Source organism: Marmota monax, unplaced genomic scaffold (assembly GCF_021218885.2).
Source record: "Marmota monax isolate L192 unplaced genomic scaffold, Marmota_monax_Labrador192_F-V1.1 WCK01_AAM20220418_F8-fsc00232, whole genome shotgun sequence".
Taxonomy (NCBI): domain Eukaryota; kingdom Metazoa; phylum Chordata; class Mammalia; order Rodentia; family Sciuridae; genus Marmota; species Marmota monax.
The window spans coordinates 416,504-438,779 of NW_026695232.1; positions in this window are offsets into that span (position 1 = coordinate 416,504).

Genomic DNA, 22,276 nt, shown 5'->3' on the forward strand with positions numbered 1-22,276 from the left:
TCCAATGGGTCAAGAAAATTACAAGAGAGGGACTGAGATGTGGGTTGTCAATAGCCAATCAAATCATTCAAGCAGCTGATGGAATAAGCCTCTCTGTCCTAGACAGAGAACTAAGGTCTCACTACGGTCCACACTGATGCAAATAGATCTGCCTGCTTGCATAGAAAGTCCATCCCATTTGAGGTCACCTTCTCTGGGATTCTGGTTGGTCCTTCTCCCAGAGGAAATTTTAAATGGAAGGCTAGTGAAATCAACTACAGCTACTACAATTGGTCTCAAAGCCACAACTGACACTCATTGCTTCCCCCCTCCATAATCTTTCCTAGACATTCTCCCCTTATCTTTGGGTAGCATATCTGCTGATATATACCATGAAACCTGGGATAATTGAGCCCCCTGATCACCATGCTTGTCTCAGACTTTGACAGGGGAATCTGCCAATTTATCCAAATTGGCCATGGGAATGTCAAAAGACACTTCAGTGGCAGCTCCCTTTATGTCATCAATCCTACCTCCTCTAGGTGATAGTCATCCTCTTACAAAGGTGAATCCTTTCCTTGTCCTTGGGACCCTTGGCAAAAGGGACCCAAAGTCATTCGTCATCAATTTATAGGAATTCATGTCAAGTGGAACTATTTCATCAGGATAAGTGTTTACCCTCTGGGAACCAAGACCTGTAGGGATAGGAAGTTCAAATTCCCCATGTGGGTATTAAGAGTTATGTTAGGTCAGGCACAGTAGTGCACACCTGAAATCCCAGTGGCTTGGGAGGCTGAGACAGGAGGAGCGTGAGTTCAAAGCCAGCCTCAGCAACTTGAGTTGTAAGCAACTTAGAGACCCTGTCTCTAAATAAAATACAAAACAGGGCTGTGGGATGTGGTTCAGTGGTTGAATGCCCCTGAGTTCAATCCCTGGTCCTCCCCCGCACCCAAAGTGATGTTAACTAGGATAACTTATTTTCATATTTCAGAAATGTCTCAACACGAAAGAGTGAATATTTAGTTAAGGTATAATGTGCCCTGGAGGATGGCATGATATTCAAAGAGCATCATGTACAAGCTAGTGTTTAGCTTTATTATGTTCAATAAGCCATTGCATTGTTCTAACAAGTCAGCAATTTGGGGGTAAAGTGGTGTGTAAGAGAATGGGAAAATCCCATGGCCGTACACTTACTAATGCAACTTCCATGTAATGTGGATCTTTTAGTCTGGGGCATTACTCTGCCTGATTCTATGGTGAGTCAAATATTTTGAGCCCTTAGAAAAATGTTGCTAGCAGAAGTACAGCCCTCAAAAAAATAAAAATCCGTAACCAAAATATGGGTTACTGCTAGTCATCCCAAATCACTGACCATCCTACCAGGACAAGGAGTCCAGATAACTATCTGACTAGTTGTTCACCTTGAAGAATGAGGTATCAGGAGTTAGCAAATTTGTCTCTTCTGCTGATAGGGTGGACTTGTGACAGTGGAGTGACCAGAGCAACCTCAGTGAGCAGAGTCCAAAGGCAAGAAGCTTTTGTGCTCTGCTGCTATAGCCATTCCATTTCTGAATGCAATGGGTTAGCCTTGGGGTGGATATGACAAACACTGGTTTTTGTCATTTGCTTAAATTATTTCATGTACTTATTTAGTGCCTCTTCCATGGAGATGTTCTTTGGCCTGTACTAAGATTTAAAACAAAATTCTTCACTCTTCTTACACATAACCATAAGACAGTATATACACGTTTTCCCCTTTTTTTCCCCAGTATCTCAATTTTTCTCTCGCCAATTTTTCTTCCTGTCCAGACAAGCCATTGTCATGGAAGGTGAGTCTGAGTACGTTGTTGCCTTGGCCTGTTTCTGTTCCTGGATGGTCAGGTGCACCCTTCGAAGCACTGGCCCTTGGGAGCATTTCCCCTCCTATTTTTCCTTCTTGAGTGCCACCCATGAGAAGAACTGCAGTGCATTAGTATTTCATTTCGTTTTCCTTTTCTATCAGCTAGTCATGAGAATCTCCATGTTAACATAAATAGGAACTGAGAGGGAGGCCGTGATACAACAGTCGTAATGACCTGAGGTTTGGATCACCTTCTCATGTAGCTCTCTTGTGCTCTCTGGTCCCCATCCTAGATGTACAACTTTTATAACAGAGTTCTTCTAGGCCTTCTCCAGATGATGACTTGATGGTGACAAGAGCACCCAGCTTCTAATGGGGAGCTCTAACATACCACCAGCCAGTTTGCAAATCATATAGCTTCCTTCTGCAGAATCCCTTCAGGTATACATTGTGTTTCTTCTATTGAGCTTTCTATAAGTTACAAAAGACACTTTTTTGTCACCATAGATACTGTTAATCCTATAATGCTTGCCCAGTCATAGGATCTAAACAGCAGGACTGTTGGTACCTAACGTGGATCTGTTGATGAGTCCTTTACTACTCTGGGCTCTACTCAAAATTGGCCAACTTTTTTGTCACTTAGTAAATGAATGAGAACATTTCCAAGTGAAGAATATTCTCCCTCTGTTATCTTCAAGGGCCTAATATACATTGTGGTCCATTTGGCCATGTTTTTAATTGGCAAGGGATATGATATGTAATAATTTATCCTTTTACTTTTGGGAGAATGCCCCAGACTCTTAGATTCCTAAAAATTCCACTCATGTGACTGAATCTTCCATCTCCCACTTCTGAAATGAATAGTCTTACTAAGGCATCCAAAACAATTGTAATGACTTGCTCCTCTGGACCAATAAATATGATGTCACTGATACTGTAGACCATTGTTGTGTTCTGCAGAATGTTCACGTGATTTAGGTCCGTTTATGCCATCTTGTGAAAGGTATAAAAAGAATATAAATTTAATAAAAATGGTTCAACAAGAGGGAGGTTGTGAAGGAAGAACCATACATGTGAAATGTATATCATTGCCCATCCTTGGGAAGCCCAAATACCTTTTATTTTTTATGATAGAGGTGGAAAAGAATTCATTCATCAGTTCATTTGTGACAGTAGAAGCAAATGTGACTCCATTTTTATTTTATGACTTCATCCTGTAAAACAACCATGCCAAGTAGAAGAGTCATGACTGGGGCAAGATGTTCTTTTCCTTTTGCTATAGAAACCTTTAAAAACACGGAACTACCTAATGGGGCATTGTTTCTGTAACTAGGGTAACGGGGCTCTGTTTCTATAACTGGGGTGACTGGGCTAACTGTGATTGGTTAGGCTTCCCACCACTTGACTGCACTCTCCCGCTTCTGTAACCTGGCTTGCTTGCATTGGCTAGAACCCCGAACATCCCTTTTGTGGTTTTCAGGCTTATAAGAAGCGCCCTTGCAATTTTTCGGGGCTGATCAGGGGAACAGCTTTATGTTCTAGTCAGCCACCACCGATGTGCTTCAATAAAGGCTTGATTTGATTATCCGTGAGTGGTCTGGAAGTCAGTTTATGAAACCCCAGGACAAAGCTTTAACTATAACACATTGACCACATTTCATATTCATCCAGCTTTGACAGTGTGCTTCAACAAAGATCACATCTTCATGATATCTGTACTTGGGATTACTACCTACTTGTGTTTGTAGTAGTTGACTGCTGTACACTAAAACCTATTAGGCTTTTTAAAAGTTCAGACTGGTGACCCAAAGGAAGATGTGATATGGATTACTACCCCTGAATTCTTTATATACTCAAGTGTGGCATTAGTTATTGTTATGGTTCAAATGTGAGGTTTCCCTCAAAAGCTTATGTATGAGACAATGTAAGAAGTTTTAGAGGGCAAATGACTGGGTTATAAGGGCCTTAATCCAATCAGTACAAAAAGATCTCCTGATGGGATTAACTGGGTGATGACTGAAAGCTGTCAGGGTGTAACTGGAGGAGGTGGGTCTTTGGGGACATGCCTTTGGGGTATATATTTTGTATGTATCTCCTCTTCCTGATCATCACATGAGCCACTTCCCTCTACCATACTCTTCCAACCTGATGTTCAGCCTCACCTCGAGCCCCAAGGCATGAAGCCAGCTTCCTATGGACTCACACTTTTGAAACCATGAGCCTTAAAATAAATTTTTCTAAGATTGTTCTTGTCATAACTTTTGGTCCCAGCAGTGAAAAAGCTGATTAAAACGTCTATGGTTCTATTGTGGAATGCAATCATTTTTTAAAAAAATTTATTATAGTGACTGCCAATATAGGGATAAAGGAAAGGAAGTTTCAGAGACTTAACTTGGATTTTCTGAATTTGATAACTCTTACACTACAGGCCAAGAAACCAAGGTATGGACTTTCAAAAACAGCCATTATATACATTCATTACAATGATACATTTAGAAACTGGAAAGATGATTACCAGGTGAAATAACTGAGCCAGTTTGGGACTTCATTTATTAGTTGGTATCCATATGTCATACACCTGAACAGTGGTGTATTAATATGCTTGAGAACCCCAGAATTTGTCAACACAAACACAATACTCAAAAGTCCTTGAAAAATTTTTTCCCTGTTGCCAGGTTTGTCTTACCCAAGTATGGGTCACATTTTTTTTTTTTTAAGGAAAAGGCAGAAAATTATTACTATAGACATTTACCATGATGTTGCAGAATCTTTCTTCCTAGGCACTCTTACTACTTTTTATTAGAATATTATAATTGTACATAGTAATTGAGTTCGTTTTGACAATGGAATTTGACTTACTCAATCTCAGTCACCTCCTGCCTCCCCATACTCTCCTTCCTCTACTGATCTTCCTTTTGCTTGTTGATTTTTTGAATTGCTACCTTCTACATATATAGTGGGCAAAAATTATGAAAAATTGTTCAACATCACTAACAATTAGGAAAATGCAAATCAAAATTACACTGGAATTTCATCTCACACCAATGAGAATGTCAGTTTTCAAGAATACAAATAATAAATGTTAGCAAAGATGTGGGGGGAAAAGGTACACTCAGACATTTTTGGTAAGACTTTCCACACTGGAAACCAGTATGGAGATTCCTCACACAACCAGAAATGAAAACACAATATGACCAGATATCATACCCCTTGGTATTTCTCCAACATGTATTTTTCTCACCTTTGTTAAATATCAAATGACTATAAGTATATGGGATTGTCTGTTTTCTATTTGTCTTTATGTCTATTTGATTCCAATACGATGCTGTTTTCGTTACTATAGCTCTAGTATAATTTGAGATCAGGTATTAGGATGCCTCCTACATTGCCACTCTTGCTCAGGATTGCTTTGGCTATTCTGGGTCTCTTATTCTTCCAAATGAATTTAAGAAAAGTTTTTTCTAGTTTTCTGAAGACTGTTGTTGGTATTTTTAAGGGGATTGCATTGAATCTGTATATTGCTTTTGATAGCATGGCCATCTTGACAATATTCTGCCTATCCGTGAACATGGGAGCTTGTTCATCTTCTAAGGTCTTCAATTTCTTTCTTCAGGGTTCTATAATTTTCATTGTAGAGATTTTCACCTCCTTGGTTAGATTAATTCTCAAATAGTTTTTTTAATTTTTAGTTTTCATTTTTTAGTTTATTGTGAACAAGATGGTTTTTATTTCTTTTTCAGCAGTATCACCCTTATACAATAGGAAAGCTATTGATTTATGAATGTTGATCTTTTATTCTGCTACTTTGCTAAATTCATGAATCAGCTCTACATATCTTCTGGTGGTGTTTTGGGGTCTTCTAGATATAGGATCATGTCTTCAATAAACAGAAAATTTGACTTCTATTTGTATTCCTTTAATTTCTATCTCTTGCCCAACTGCTCTGGTAAAATTTTGCAAACTATATTGAAGACAAGTGGTGAGAGTAGACATCCTTCTCTTCCCAGTTTTAAGCAAAATACTTTTGTTGTTGTTATTTTATTAGTTTAGTGTAATGTTGGCTTTGGATTTGTCATATATAACTTTTATAATGTTGAAGTTCCTTCTATCCCTAGTTTTTCAACTAGGGATAACATGAGTGGGTGTTGGATTCTTCCAAAGACCTTTTCTATTGATATGATCATGTGATTTGTGTCCCTAATTTTATTTATGTGGTGAATTATATACATTGATTTGTGCCTGAACAAGCCTTCCATCCCTGCAATGAAACCCACTTGATCATAGTATATTATATTCTTCATGGGGTTTTGAATATGGTTTGATAATATTTTTAAAGTATTTTTGCATCAATGTTCATCTGGGATATTGATCTCTAGTTTCCTTTCCTTGATGTCTTTGTTTGGTTTTGGTATCAGGATTGCACTATTTTTATAGAATGTATTTGAAAGTGTTTCCTCCCTTTCTATTCCATGGAATGATTTGAGAAAGACTAGTGTTTGTTCTACTTTAAATTTCTGATAGAACTCAGCTGAGAATTCATCTGATCCTGGGCTTTACTTTGTTGAAAGTCTTTTAATTGCTATTTCAATTTCATTATTTGATATTGGTCTGTTTAGGTTTTCTATATCTTTCTGGTTCAATCTGGGCAGCTCTTATGTATGTGGAAATGTGTCAATGTTTTCTAGATTTTCCATTTTATTAGAGTAAAAATTTTCAAAATAGTTTCTAATGATCCTCTGGATGAAATCCAGAAGTGTTTGTGCTCTCTTTCTTTCTCTTGTTGATTTGGTTAAAGGTGTCTCTCTGGTTAATTCTTCAAGTCAAGAAACGTAGTTTATTGTATACATATCTACATTTTGGGGGACAGAAGTGTACAGATTATTTCTGATTTGGGACTCTTACATACAATGTTATGATTAAGTATGTTCATGCATTTGTGTGTATGTTTTCATTTCTCTTAGTTTAAGGTGGAATTGTTAGGTTTTATGTCAAGCATAGGTATCATTCTAGTAAACTTTTTCCTTAAAGTAAATGTATCAATTTTACATTTATAATCACCAATAGTTGATGTTGTCAGTGGTTTTGATGTTAGCCATTCTAGTGCATATAGCTCATTATAGTTTATATTTCCTTAAAGATAAATGAAACTGAGTACTTTGAGGTATATTATTTGGCCCTTTGCTAATCTTCTTTGATGACGTTTTTATTCAAATATGTTACGATTTTTGTTAAACTGGGATGTCTGTCATCTTACTCTTGTATTACAAGATTGCTGGGTACATATCACTTTTTTTGACTACTGCTTTCTTCATTTCTGTTGACATTTTTGAAGAGCAATTTTCCATTTCACTGAAGTCTAGCTTGTCAATATTTTCCTTTATTGTCTGAGATCTGGTATTATTACTGGTCTTTTACATACATTTTTAAATCATGTAGTATAAATTCTTCTTATTTTATTGCCCTTTTTCAAAATTACAAAGGCTATTTTTGGTTCTTGAATTAAAAACTAGAAGTGGTTGGAAATTGATGATTGTACTGAATCAGTAGATCAGTTTGAGCAGAATTGCCATCTTAATGATACTCAATCTTCCAACCATTGTACGTCTTTCCATTTATTTGGAGTCTTTCTAAATTTCCCTCAGCAGCATTTCTAACTTTCATTTTACCATACTGATGCCCAAGAACTGCATTTTATACTACTGTGAACTTACTTTATTTTCTGATTGTTCATTGCTAGTGTATAGAAATACTATATTTACCTCATATCTTTCATCTTTGTTCAACTGCATCATATAAGATACTAGTTTTGCTTTTCAGTTTAAATTCTAATTTTAAAATTATGTATACTTTAAACTTCTTTGCTTGACTTATTATAATGGAGAGGTTCTTCAATGTGTTAAATAGAAGCAAGGAAAATCATAGCTTTGTTCCTGATCTTCAGGGGAAAACATTCTTTCACTACCACGTGAACTCTTTTGTATTCATTCAGATTCATAGAATCTCTGTATTGTGAATATTTTGAAAGTTTTTTTATTATTTATTGGCTATTGGCCTTTAAAAGTTATTCTTTCAGCATTTGTCATTGCTTTAGTCCTTTAATACTTTAAATACTAATTATTAGTAAATTTTTAAGTGCTTGAACCAATTGTAACAATGTTAAAATTTATCAGACTCGCCTTCCTCTACTGGGATTTTCCTCACAAAAAAGGGCAACCCATGAGATTTTTAACAATTTTAAGACATAATTTCTAATTAATCTATAATAAACAGAATGAAATGGGAATATTTAGGATAGGAGAAAACATTTGTAAACCTTAAGTCTGAGAAGAAGTTGATTTTCAAAATATATTAGGAAATCCAATATATGGTTTCTGGTTATAACAAACTGAGCAGTCTAAGACAATGGTATTCTCTACTTTAATTACACTAATTATATTTATACTTTAATCTTACATGTAATTCACATCTATAAGAAGACTTAACTATTTGACTTTAGACTTTCGGATGTATTTATCTCATTTAGCAATCTTCTAGTACCAGTTGTCAGAGTGTAAGCCCACAGTGTTTCAGCAGCCCTCCAGCATGAAAATCCTTGAAGCCTCTACACAGGGGAGCCTCTCTTCCAAGAAAGCTCTTGATTGCCTCATGCTTTCTCAGTTGGGTCCCAGGAAATTAAAAAAAAAAAATGCTAAGAACAGGACCAACTTTCCACCCATATAGTTAAGTAGAAGTCCACAGAAAAACACTTCATAGAGTACCCAAATGCCCCTCATCACCATAACTTACTCTTTGTTCAGAAGCACCCATTTTTTCATTCATTCATTCATTCCACAAATATTGATTGTCTATGTGCAATGCATGATGGGGCTAATAACTGAAATAGAGATAGTGAACCAGCAAAGAAATATTAGACAATTAATTGCATAATTTATTAATTTCAATTATGATAAGGAACCATCAGAAGACATAGAGTTGCAAAATCAAGTTTGGGGTGATTTTTATAATTCCATTTCACTTCCTTCTATTCATATAACCTTGAGTAATTTTACTGAAATATTTATTAGTCTGTTTCCTTATCTCTAAAGCCAATAGAATAAGAATGCCTATTTCTGAATTTGTTATGATGAGTGAAATAGTATATATAAAATGCCTTCTGCATGTCTGCCACAGTTACTAAAAGATTTTTATTATTGTTGCTAATTACAGAGGAAAATATTGACAACTATATTATCATAAAGCTAATAAAACATTTTCATTAACACTTTTTGCTAAAATAAACTAAATATATGACCAAACAAGAAACATAATACTACTGAGAAAAATAAAGGCACACTTGATTTAGCTGAAAGTTTATAAGTGAATGGTGGAGTCAATCTTAAATCTCTTCTCATTTCTGACCAGCCAAGAGGTGATGGCACAGTCCCAAATGTTCTTTGAGTTTCCAGTGAAGCAAATAAGCCAGGCCCTGTTATTCTTAATTGAATTGTGGAAAATGACATCCAGGAAGCCCAAATACTTTGCAAGATCAAGTCTTATAGAATTCTGAACTCCCATTTCTGTTATTTATACTTTTAAAATATTATCCATTGATTTATGTAGTCAATTTCCATATTTCCTGGGTATAGACAGGTTAGCAGCAGAAAGGTTATTAATTTGTGTATGGATGTGACCAGTCACAAAACACTCTCTGGATACCTTCACTTTTGTTGTGTTTTCTTTTAAAAACTCTGAAAAATAAGCAAGACAGGTCATATTAGCCTCCATTTTCCAGTGAGGAAACCGATGCTTTTAGAACACAAACGACCTACCCAAGGTTGAATATGGGTTACACATTTTTTTATTAGATCTAAACCCCTCTGATTGAAACATCCAATATTTATTTATGCCTTGGAACACATATATACATTATTCAGAAGTCCACAGACCTCCAGGGAAAGGTAAGAAATGTAAGTACAATAATAAGAATCCAGAGGACAGTATTAACAGTGGCTTTAACTTTGCCAACTGTGGCTTAAATAATTGTTTAAGAGTTTTTAATAGCTCTGAAAAATTGCAGTGTATTAGTGTTTACCACCTTTTTCTGCATCCTAATCATAGTGGTTGAATGAATAATGTACCTGTAAATGTGACCAATTTTGAATGCATGTTTGCATGGTATAGACCAAAAAGTGATCAAAGTTTCTTATAAAGATGGAGATAAGCAGTTTGAGCCCACATCACCATTTGCCTCACCAGCTGGCACCCGCTGACAGGATGTTGCCAGATGGGTCTTCATGAGCCTCCTAAATCAACAGTGAAATTGAGAGTGCAGTCATCAAATATGCCATTACCACTAAAAACGAGAAAATGACATTGCATACCTATTTGATGTACTGAAACAGCCTTGAATCAGAAATTGAGTGTCTCTTAAGAAAACTGGAATGAGAGATGAAATAAGTACTTTAGACTGCAAATCTGTCTCCTATAATCAGGATAAAACTTTTTAGCAGAGAACACTCTAAAGACAGCAATACTCTCCTCCAGTTCTGAGGACTCTCAAGGTTTTTTCATAAAGGAGAGGGAGATAATGATGTACTAGACAGAGAAGCCTCAAAAAAACTGTGGCAGATCAGGGAATTGGTAAATAGAGGAAAAGTTAACTAGTGTGATCAGTTTAGTGAAAATACCACCCTCCCCATCCAAAATCCTAGTATCAGATTATGACTCTTATCACACATTCCCTTGCAATGTAACCATCATTGTACAAGTGTCATTGTCCTTCCTATGACAGAGTAATGAAAAGATGCAGATTTCAGAACCAAGTCAACCTGATTTGAATTCTAGATAACTACCTGCATGGCCTTGAGCGTTTTAGTCATTTCTCTGGGCCTTCTTTCCTCATATTAAATAAGACCGATGCCTACATTTCAAAGCTGCTCAAGGAACGAATAAGAATATGCATACTGACATCATGTCTGCTGTAATTTTGAGACTTACACAAATGCTAGCAAATTTGTAGGAAAGATAATGGAATTTTTATTGAAAGTCTAATGTGTGAATGAAGACATGAAAATGCAGACATTCTGTGAAGAAACACAGGCTATATGGGATGGCAGTACCACCCAGAATATACAACAGGTCATGTGCTGAGGCTGTGCTCTGTTAATGAAGAGATAAAAAATTTAAAATGAAGTTTCTAAATTAATAGCACCTATGGAGCAGGCATTAAGATGTTCAGGATTTTGAGATACATTTCTTTCTCTCAATTTTCTCAAGATATAGATAACTATACAAACAGCAAGATTTCGTCCTTAATATGAAAATAAGCATGTGTGTCAGTGAGCTTTTTCACTGCTGTGACCCAAAGACCTGACAAGCATAATTTTAGAGGAGGAAAAGTTCATTTGGGGCTTATTGTTTAGAGGTCTCAGTCCATAAACAGCTGACTTCATTGTTTTGGGCCTGAGATGAGGCAGAACATCGTGGACGAGGAAAGCAGATCAGGACATGGAATAAGGAAGCAGAGACAGCTCCCCTCACTAGGGACAAAATATAAACCCTAAGGACATGCCCCCAGCAAACCACCTCCTTTAGCCAGATCCTACCTGCCTACAGCTCCACTCAGTTCACCCCTACTGTGGTATCCATGCACTGATTAGGTGAAAGCTCTCATAATGCAATCATTTCCCTATTCAACTTTCTTGCACTGTTTCACCCAGAGCTTTGGGGGGATACCTCACATCTCAAACATATCAGTTTGTATTGCATTTTCCTTCATAATAATTTGAAGATCATTTCTCAGTTTGCAACCATATATTTTTTTTCTGTGGGTACTCGACTGGTGATGGTTTATTCTCCTAGTCTCAAGCTCCATGAAGGAAGAGTCTGGGTCTCTCTTGACTTACCTTTGTAGCCTGTTTCTGACAACGTCTGGTATGTAGAGAAATATTAAAATTGTTCAAGGAACAGAATTCACCCTCTTCATTTCCTTAAAAGCATGCCAAGAGGATCAACATTATATATTTGAGTTTAGTTTTCATTTCAAAAGAGGTTTTGAAAGAATTGTGAAGAACTGATAATGGATCATCATTTTAGACCCTCAGGCACTCTATTCCTTGCATATGCCACAGAGCTTTCAAAATTTAATGCCAGAAATAAAAACTTAAAAGGGCATTCTACTTCCCAACTCATGATCCTGCAAGGATCATTCTGATTCCAGCACCATGTAGAGCAATCTCTCAGGATGTTTTTTTGTCACTCTAGTGGCATACCCAGAAAAGACACAAATACTTAGAGAAAACAGGATCAGAGCTAGTGACGTTCTCAGCTCTGGGTCTTAATACAATGTTCCAAATGCCAAAGAAGATCCCAAATGTAAAACTTCCATCCCAGTATCCCTGGACTCGAATCCATGTTTCAGTTGTTGACAGACCCAGTATCTGACATCAGGATCAAGAACCATCTGTAAAAAAAAAAAAAAAAAGAAACTCTTTGATTTTCAAGTATTATAGAACATAGTCAACATTTAACTGCTGTTAAATGCATATAAATACACAATTTTATCGGTTCTCAAATCCGGAAGCTCCTTAATTATATAGCAATTAAAACAGGATGAAAGATCTTTACTTCCTATGGCTATTTTAAGGAGTGAATGAAATATGTTCTTCCAAGCCAAAATTGGGCTCTGAATGCCACTTGGCTGCAGAAGTGAGTGCTTGATAATAAGGAATGAAGGAGTTAAGGTCATACTCAAGAGCTAAAGAATTTGTTATCTGTATGGCCCTCTCTTGACATTACATATATTCCAACTTTAATCAATTCCACCACCTCTACCACTTCCACTTAGTGCTAGCCACCATGTCTCCTCTGGACTTCTGTCTTTCATCTTGTCCCCCTTTTCCCATTATTTCTCCCACCCTACTTTCCTACCCCCACCTCCCAATTTGGTCTGTTATCTATAGAACAGCCAGAGTGCTACAGTGAGAATCTGACCTTGTCACTCCTCTACTCAAAAGCCTCGAATAACCTCCCAATACAATCTAACTTCTTTATCATAGTCAACAATATCTATCCCCTGGCTTACCTCTCCAACCATACTTTCTTATTTCTCACAGTAGCTAATTAAGTAAAACAGATATTAATTTTATATATAAGAATGCAATATATAAGAATGCAAGCTCTATGAGAACAAAGACAATATCTGTCTCACTAGTCTATCCTCAGTATCTACAAGGGTCTGGGCAGATAAGAGGCAACTAGTAATTTTTCATTGAATGAAAGAGTGCATGTATATTTTTCATCCGTGTTCAAAGGGAGATGCATTTATGAGATATGAAGTCAATTTTAAAAATATCTGGAATGAAGACAGAATACACTTTTCAGTGGTAGAACCAAAAAGAGTACAAACAGGAAACTGGAATGAAGAAATATATATAGTCAATAGTGCTTCATTTCAATTATTGCATAACAAGTTACCACAAGTTTAATAGGTTAAAATAGCATCTATTTATTGGCTCCTTGTTCTGTAAGTTGGTCTAGGAGGCCTGACTAGATTCTCTGCTGGGATCTGACAGAGACCAAACTCAAGTTGCTGGCCAGAAGGGAGCTCTCACCTAGAAGGTCCAGGAAAGGCTAACTTCTGAGCTCATTCAAGTTGTTGGGAGAATTCAGTTCCTTGCAAATGCAAGATTGCAATAGCAGCTGTCAGCTACGGGGGCCACTCTGTTTCTAGAGCCCACCTTATTCTTTGTCAGTGGTTCCTTCCATCTTCTGAGGTAACAAGTGCATACTGAATCTATCTCATCCTTGGAATATAATATTTAATTTTCAGCTACCAACCAGAGAAAATACTCTGCTTTTAAAGGGCACATTTGATGAGATGAGGTCTACCTGCATAATCTCCCTTTGAACTGTCTCAAAGTCAACTTTAGCAGTATCAAGGAAACATAGTCACAGGCACAAGAGATCACTACATTCACAGTTCCAGAGATTCAAGAAGGAAATCTTGAGATGGGGTGGACCAAGGAAGCATCTTAAAATTCTGCTTACCATACGAAGCATATCCCAAACCCAGATGTACCAAATAGAACATTTAAAACTGTGGCTTTTGAGGGCTCTCTTTCTTGCCTTTTCATTTGCCTTAAGTCTCACACTTCTCATTTGGAAGTAGAACCATCCTTCCATATCTCCAGGAGGACTGGTTCCAGTCTCCCCACCAATCTTAAAAATCTATGTATGTTCACATTTCCCATGTAAAATGCCATAATATTTGTAGATAACCTACCTACATCTTCCTTTATACTTCAAATCATCCCTAGATTACTTATATGTAACTTATATTGTATTATATATCATAAGTAGTTGTCCTACTGACTCTTTCTTATCATGATTCCTAAAACAGTATGTTTATTAAAGATGCTTTTTTTTTTACTAGATATTGTTGACCTATGTTGGTTGAATCTGCAGATGTGGATAGGGAGGGTAGACTGTGCAGCAAGTACCTTTTGCTTTAAGGCTGCAGAACCTTCACAGAGAAGCCTTCAATTAAGCAAGCTGAAAAACAGACCTATAAATAACATCATGCTAGAGATCAGAGAGAAAAGGCCAAATTTCCCTAGAACCTAGTCTCAATTTTTTTTTCCTGTTGTCATCGGGATCTTCACACAAACAACTAGCCAATATGAAGCTCCTGGACACTAAATCAATTATGCATATATCAATGTGCTGCATTGAAGTAGACATCCATATTTTCTGTGGTACCTTACATTTTTTCAAAATACTTTAAAATGATCATTATCACAACCTTGTGAAGTTAAGTTGGGAAATGACTGTTATGCTTGTTTCACAAATGAGGAAACTGGTGCCCAGAGTCATTAGATACCTAATTTGTTCTTAAGCCTAGGAGAATGTTTTGACAATCTTGGAACTAGAGTTCACGTCTCCTAGTTCCTAGAGTTCTGTTCTTCTACTTCATTTTATGTTAAAACTGTCTAGTAGTAATCCTGTTCCTATGAAGAATTTCCCTCTTGACCTCTGGTCTTCTGGTCCTGTCTGATCTTGTTTATTCGAGATGTCATTTTAAAAGAACCGAAATGGATTGTTTGGTTAGTTATCTTCCTGCAGTTCTTGAGTGGAAGCAAAGTGCAATAAAAGAGAAATCTTCATGTATGGAGAAAATATAGTAGGAACTGCCTCCTGATTAAGAAGGATAAATCCCAAGGAATAATGGGAAGGACATTTTCAGGATTCCATCTCTTACTACAAGTAAAACAGGTCCATGTAGTATAGGGCACCAGAGCCAGGGAAATGGATAGAAGTTCTAGTCACTTAGGCAGCTATGGCCTGCCAGGGCGAATTCGCAGGTAACACCCTGCAGAGCAATTCTACAGAAAAATGGGTCAGAACAAAACTACCTACTCTCAATAGTGCTCAAATTAGAAAGAGACTTGGATTATAAAAGTCTATTCTCACCAACAATTGATTGATTTCTCAATACATAGCTAGTTCTGGACAACTTAAATGGCAAATACTATCAATATTTAGAATTACTGACGAAGCTAGCAAATATGAAGCAATTGCTAACTTCAGTTCTATATAGACCTTAAGAGTGCTGGCTTTGGGAGCAACCTGAGTCAGATACCAGTTAATAGCTGTTACTTAACTAGCTGTAACATTGGGGAATTTCTTTAATCTCTGTAGGTTCTAATATCCTCATCTTTGAATTTAGAGGTAAAATATTACTGACCTCAGTATTATTGTGAGGACCAAATCAATGATTGTAAAGCACTTCTTCGCTCATTATTAAGTACTAATTAAATGTTTACTATTGTTACCATAACTTAGTATTAAAGAATGTGCCCTTAAATATGGAGGGAAGGTCAGAGTAAAAGGAGATTGATGGGAAGGGGGAGGAAATGCACAGTGAATTTGACAAAATTATGCTATGTGCATGTAGAAATATACCACAGTGAATTCCACCCTTATGTATCTCTATAAAGCACCAATTAAAAATAAATGAGTGCAAGGTAGTCCAATAGAGTAGATGCAGAGGAATGGGGTAAGGAGGAAGAGAGAGAAGGGGAGCACTGGGAACTAAAAAGGAGTAAACTGAATTCCACACACAAATGATTGTCAAAATGAACCCAATTATTATGCACCAATAAAAGCAATATATATGCTATATATTATGTTATATATCATATATGCTATATCATATATAAGACACATGTGTGTATATATATGATATATATGTATACATATCTTATATATCTTATTTTTTTGCTAAGATTTACTGGCATAAATATCATGGAGAATCTCAAACATTAAGATTAGGGAAACTCCTAATTATTAAAACAAGGAAAGTGATGTGTGAGAAAATTTGTGTTTAAATTCATGTTTTTAAAATCTACATTTAATAAGATTTAACGCCTTGAATAACATTTCAAATCGCTAAGCAATTAGATCTATTTGTAAACATAACTGCCAGAATATATGTGAATATATTTAGCTATTATGCATCACCCAAAACAGTTTCTGCAAGAAAAACAAAAAAGTGGGTGGAAGGAATTGCAGAAAATACTCGTTCTTAAGATTAAGTGTGAAATGTGATAGAAATCACCATAGAGATGTTGTAAACAGTTAAATTACCCCAAATCAAGCAAAAGTTTGGCATTACAATTCCTCTGGGTTTTATAAAGCAGGATATACCCTAGTGCTTCAAAACATCAATAACCAGGAGTATTTGTAGGGATTATTCTCCTTCTCGGGTGTTAAAATTAAAGTGCCACCATATATGAAGATTATTGAATCAGTCATTGAATAAAAAAAGTTTTAAATGACAAATATAAAGTCTTGACATTTTATAGTTTTTTGTGATTTTGTTAAATTTTCATTTTTATCCTAATTTGTTATGTATGAGAGCAGAATGCATTATAATTCATATTACACATATAGAGCACAATTTTTTCATATTTCTGGTTGTACACAAAGTATATTCACATCATTCATGTCTTAATACATGTCTCAGGGAAATGATGTCCATCTCATTCCACAATCTTTTTTATACCTCTTGCCCCCCTCCCTTCCCCTGCATCCCCTTTGCCCTATCTAGAGTTCCTCTAATCTTCACAGGCTTCCCCTACCAACCCCACTATGAATCGGCCTCTTTATATCAGAGAAAATATTTGGCATTTGTTTTGGGGGATTGGGTAACTTCACTTAGCATTATCTTCTCTAATTCCATCCACTTACCTGCAAATTTCATGATTTTATTCTCTTTTATTGCTGAGTAATATTCCATTGTGTATATATACCACATTTTCTTTATCCATTAATCTACTGATGGGCATCTAGGTTGGTTCCACAGTTTAGCTATTGTGAATTGTGCTGCTATAAACATTGACATGGCTGTGTCCCTGTAGTATGCTGTTTTTAAGTCCTTTGGGTATAGACCGAGGAGTGCTGGTTCCATTCCAAGTTTTCCAAAGAATCTCCACACTGCCTTCCATATTGGCTGCATCATTTTTGCAGTACCATCAGCAATGTATGAGTATGCTTTTTTCCCACATCCCCGCTAACACTTTTGTTGTTTGTCTTCATAATAGCTGCCATTTTGACTGGAGTGAGATGAAATCTTAGAGAAATACAAATCAAAACTACTCTAAGAGCTAGGGATGTTGAACATTTTTCTCATATTTGTTGATTGTATATCACCTTCTGAGAAGTGTCTGTTCAGTTCCTTGGCCCATTTATTGACTGGGTTATTATTATTATTTTTTTGGTGCTAAGGTTTTTGAATTCTTTATATACCCTAGAGATTACTGCTCTATCTGATGTGCAAGTGGAAAAGATTTGCTCCCAAACTATAGGTTCTCTATTCCCCTCACTGATAGTTAATTTTGCTGAGAAGAAGCTTTTTAGTTCGAATCCATCCCATTTATTGATTCTTAATTCTTGTGCTATAGGAGTCTTAAGGAAGTAGGGGCCTAATCAATATGACAGAGATTGGGGCCTACTTTTTCTCCTATTAGACACAGGGTCTCTGGTTTAATTCCTATGTCCTGGATTCACTTTGTGTTTTGTACATGGTGAGAGATAGGGGTTTAATTTTGTTTTGTTGCATACGGATATATAGTTTTCCAAGCACCATTTGTTGAGGAGGCTATCTCTTATCCAATGTATGTTTTTGGTGCCTTTGTCTAATATAAGATAACTGTAATCATGTGGGTTAGTCTTTGTGTCCTCTGTTCTGTACCATTGGTCTACCAGTCTGTTTTGGTGGCAATACCATGTTGTTACTATTGCTCTGTAGTACAGTTTAAGGTCTGGTATAATAATGCCACCTGCCTTACTGAGAATTCTAAGGACTGCTTTATCTATTCTGGATCTCTTATATTTCCAGATGAATTTCATGACTGCTTTTTCTATTTCTATGAGGAATGTCATTAGGATTTTGATTGGAATTGCATTAAATCTGAATACTGCTTTTGGTAGTAAGCTCATTTTGACAATATTAATTCTGCCTATCCAAGAAAAAGGTAAATTTTCGCAGAGAGTCCATATTCTCACAACTTGAATCCCAGGTCATGGAGTGATGCAGAATGCTGCTTCCCTCTGGCCTGCCATCTTGGAACTCCTGACATTTTACAGTTATAACAAAAACGTTTATGCCTAGTTAGGTTAATGGTTAAATTATATATATATATATATATATATATATATATATATATATATATATATATATTATATAATCTAAGACAGATTTTTTTCCCAAGTAAACTGGTCGTTACTTCTGTTCAGAGCCTCTTTATTTGCTCTGAAATAACTTTTAGAGGCTACAGCCTATTGCATGTTCTAGAGCATAAATTGTCTGAAGAGGCATGCTGCTAGTTTCTCTGATAACAATAGAATAATTTCTTATTGTATTACATATACAAAGTTAGTTTCACCAATAACAATATTCATTGGCAAGTATTTGATTACAGGAGAAATAGGCTTTTAAATCATCTTAAAGTATATCAAAATTTGGTTTCAGCAAATGTGTCACCACAACATCATTTTGGATAAAAACCTATGAAGCCAAACATTAATATAATTGAAAATTGTTGCTTAAAAATCCAGAAAGAAAGAATTGAGAAGCATCTCGGGTCAAAAAAGCTAATGCCCATTTTCTTTCTGTAGTAAACCATAGATTCCAAAATGTCCTACAGTATAAGCCAAGGCTAGAACTCAGAACTCTGAAGGTCAGTCCATTTCTAATTCTGTAGATACACTCTTCTGTCCTTCTGTTGAGCACTTAGAGTAACATGGCTGGATTAGTCTTCAAGTCAGTTCTACACACAGTGGTAGGGACTGTGTGTAGAACCCCAACGGAAGAAGCCTGGGGCCATTCTTCTTGAAGTTTGCAACATTATCTGCTGTGTCTGCAGCTAGAATCCCTGTGTACCAATGGTTACAGCCCCTCACAGATCTGCAGACTCTGGAGTGCCATTGTAGTATCACCAGCATTACCTCCTTCTCTACCCCACCTCACCTACCCATTTTACTGAAACTCTAGAATGGCAAGGTTAGGGACTGAAGGGAAGGATAAAGGATACAGATATGATCTTGATTCCAAATAAATGTGGTGACAAAGATGTTCTACTCTGTTCACTAAATGACTAGGCAAAAACTAAGCACAGGAATCAAGCCAGAGAACACAGATCCAACTCTTTTTAATGGCTTCAAAAATTTTTGAGGCAATGGGAGGGCTCTGAGGTACAGTTTATTTTTGGAACAAAACAGGAGCCAATTTGTAAGTCGGCCACAGCCTATCTGGTAAAATTTTAATGAGGGTACCAGGTACTTTACCTTCCCAAAGTTATCGCCACTGGGTGCCATTTCACTATTCTTGACCTATACTGCAAATGTACACCCTCCATTCCTTCCAACTTAGAAAAACCTTTCAAATACAAATAACTTGAAAGCAGATACTGGTTTATATACATAACAGATATTCCATTGGTCTTAATCCCCATGTAATAACAATCCAAATTCTGTTTGGCCTCAGGAAGGTCAGTTTCTCTAGAGATCCCTGAGGAATTTATACTCTACAAATATGTACTGTCTCTTGTCCCCTCAGTGACCTGCTGTCATCCCAAAGGAGGTCACCTTTCAGACTCCTTCCTGTTCTTCCAGCATAGAAATCCAAACACAAGCCCTCCCCAAGGCCCAGCTAATTACAACCTTTAACAATTAGCCCAATGTTATGAAACACTTGTGGTAATGAAATAGAAAAACTTGACCTATGCATTATGCTGGGAAAAGATAAAAGAGCGTGTTTGTGGTCGTCTTGTCGGGGGAGGTGGTTTTTTACTTCCACAGTCACAATAAGTATGATGTGACAGTTTAAATATACAATAGAATGATTGACAATACCACAGACTGTTTAGCTCAAAAGTCCAAGGCCTCCATTCCAGGGTAGGATCTTGACTTTTTCCATCTGTCTGATTTGTTAAAAAAAAAATAGAAATTTTAGCTAAAGAACAAGTTGTTCCTTGCTATATTTTGAATATGGTTTATCTCCACCAAAACTCATATTGAGGCCCATCCCTGGGGTAATGTGATGGGCCACTAAGATGTCAGGGAGCTGGGCACAATGGTGCCTGGCTATAATCCCAGTGACTCTGGAGGCTGAGGCAGGAGGATTGAGAGTCCAAAGCCAGCTACAGCAAAAGTGGGGCACTAAGCAACTCAGTGAGACCCTGTCTCTAAATAAAAAGGGGGGAGGGGGCACTGTGGAAGTGGCTCAGTGTGTGAGTGTCCCTGAGTTCAATCCCCAGTAACCCTCCCCCAATCAAAAAAAAAAAAAGGGGGGGGGGGTCAGGGAGCTGCACCCTCAGGAAGGGATTGATGTAGCTCCCACAAGAGTGGGTCACGACAAAACAAGCCTGGCACCTCCCTCCCACTCCTGAACATGCTCTTCCCTTCTACCTGCTCCTGTTTGTTCTTTCACTGTCTGTCCTGTGTTGAGGCATGAGGTCCACTGTAGAAGTTGAGCAGATGCCAGCACCTTCCCAGTCTCCAAAAACTATGAGGCAAAATAAACCTATTTTCTTCATAAATCACTCCGTCTATTACTCTGTTACAGCAACAGAAAGTGGGCAAAAACATCCCTCAAAACAAACACAGAAAAAACACTGACAATTCTCACTGAGCAGCCCCTCTTCACACACTCCTGTACTCGCCAAGACAAAAGTTGCCAGACAACAATGATGGTTTCTCATAGCTAGAGCTGCCTGCAACTTAAGTATTATCCAATGGAATGTCAACAATAAATTTCTGAAGTGTTTAATCCGAGCAAGAAAATTATTTTTTACAAAAGAGGAGACTGGTCTGAAAAGATCCAGTTGTTTTTTTCCCCACAGTCACATTAGTCTATCTTATTCGAGTGACTTGGCAGAGCTAAAAAGAAGGTGACCGTGGCAATGACATGCGAAATGCAGTCCAACTAGAAGGAAAAGAAATGACCACACAAGGCCCGCAGGAAGACACAAAAGGTAAGGCCTGCCTATGTGGTGGGTCCGTGTCTCCATCTCCAGACCTGCATCTGGGAGAGGCAGAATAACCCCTGCTACACTCATCCCAATTGTCTGGTTTGAGTTTCTCTAATATGCTAATTGGTTCAAGCTGCCATAGGAGTCATGGATATTTGTCATTCAAGCCATATTCATCTCTCATAATAACTCACTTTCTGAAGTCAGTTTTATTTATATTGGTTCATGTTGAAGAGATTTGAAGTCAGGTCTCAGGCCATTTGCTGTAGATACAGCAGCCAATACTGGTACTTTTTAAAGCCCAGTTATTGTCACTGCTATTGTCACATGTTGATTAGCATCTACACAGACTATAGAGTTTCCAGAATCAGGCTACCAGAGACAGAACGTCATCACATGCAGTTCATGCATTTGTAGTGCCCCAACAACTAGCCTCATTTACAACTATGACTAGGAACATCTTAAAGGAGTTAACTAGAATTAATAATTCTAAGAAGCAGGACTTAAAAATCATGCATAATTTCATTGCAAAGAAAGATAAATAAGAAAAACCCAAGAATTGCATTTGTAAGAGAAATTTTTTTGTACAAAGTCATCTGCTGCAAAAAAACAAATATATAATGCACTCCTAATTTTTAAAAAAGTATACTGTAAAAGAGTTTGCCACACTATGCTGCCAAAGGGCTCATAATCTGGGGGGGAGGGGTGTTCCCATCTTCCTCTCCAACTGATAATGGGGATTGAGCCCAAGGTCTTGTGCATGCTAGTCACCCACTTTACCACTAAGACGCTTCCCACTGTCTTGATTACATTAAGTGTGTCAATGTACTCTATGATGTTTGCATAATGACAAAATAACCTAATGGCCTGAATGAATGTATCTACTACCTTATTAAGTGATAAATGACTATGTGTAATCTCCTGAACTGTATACTTGAGAATAATT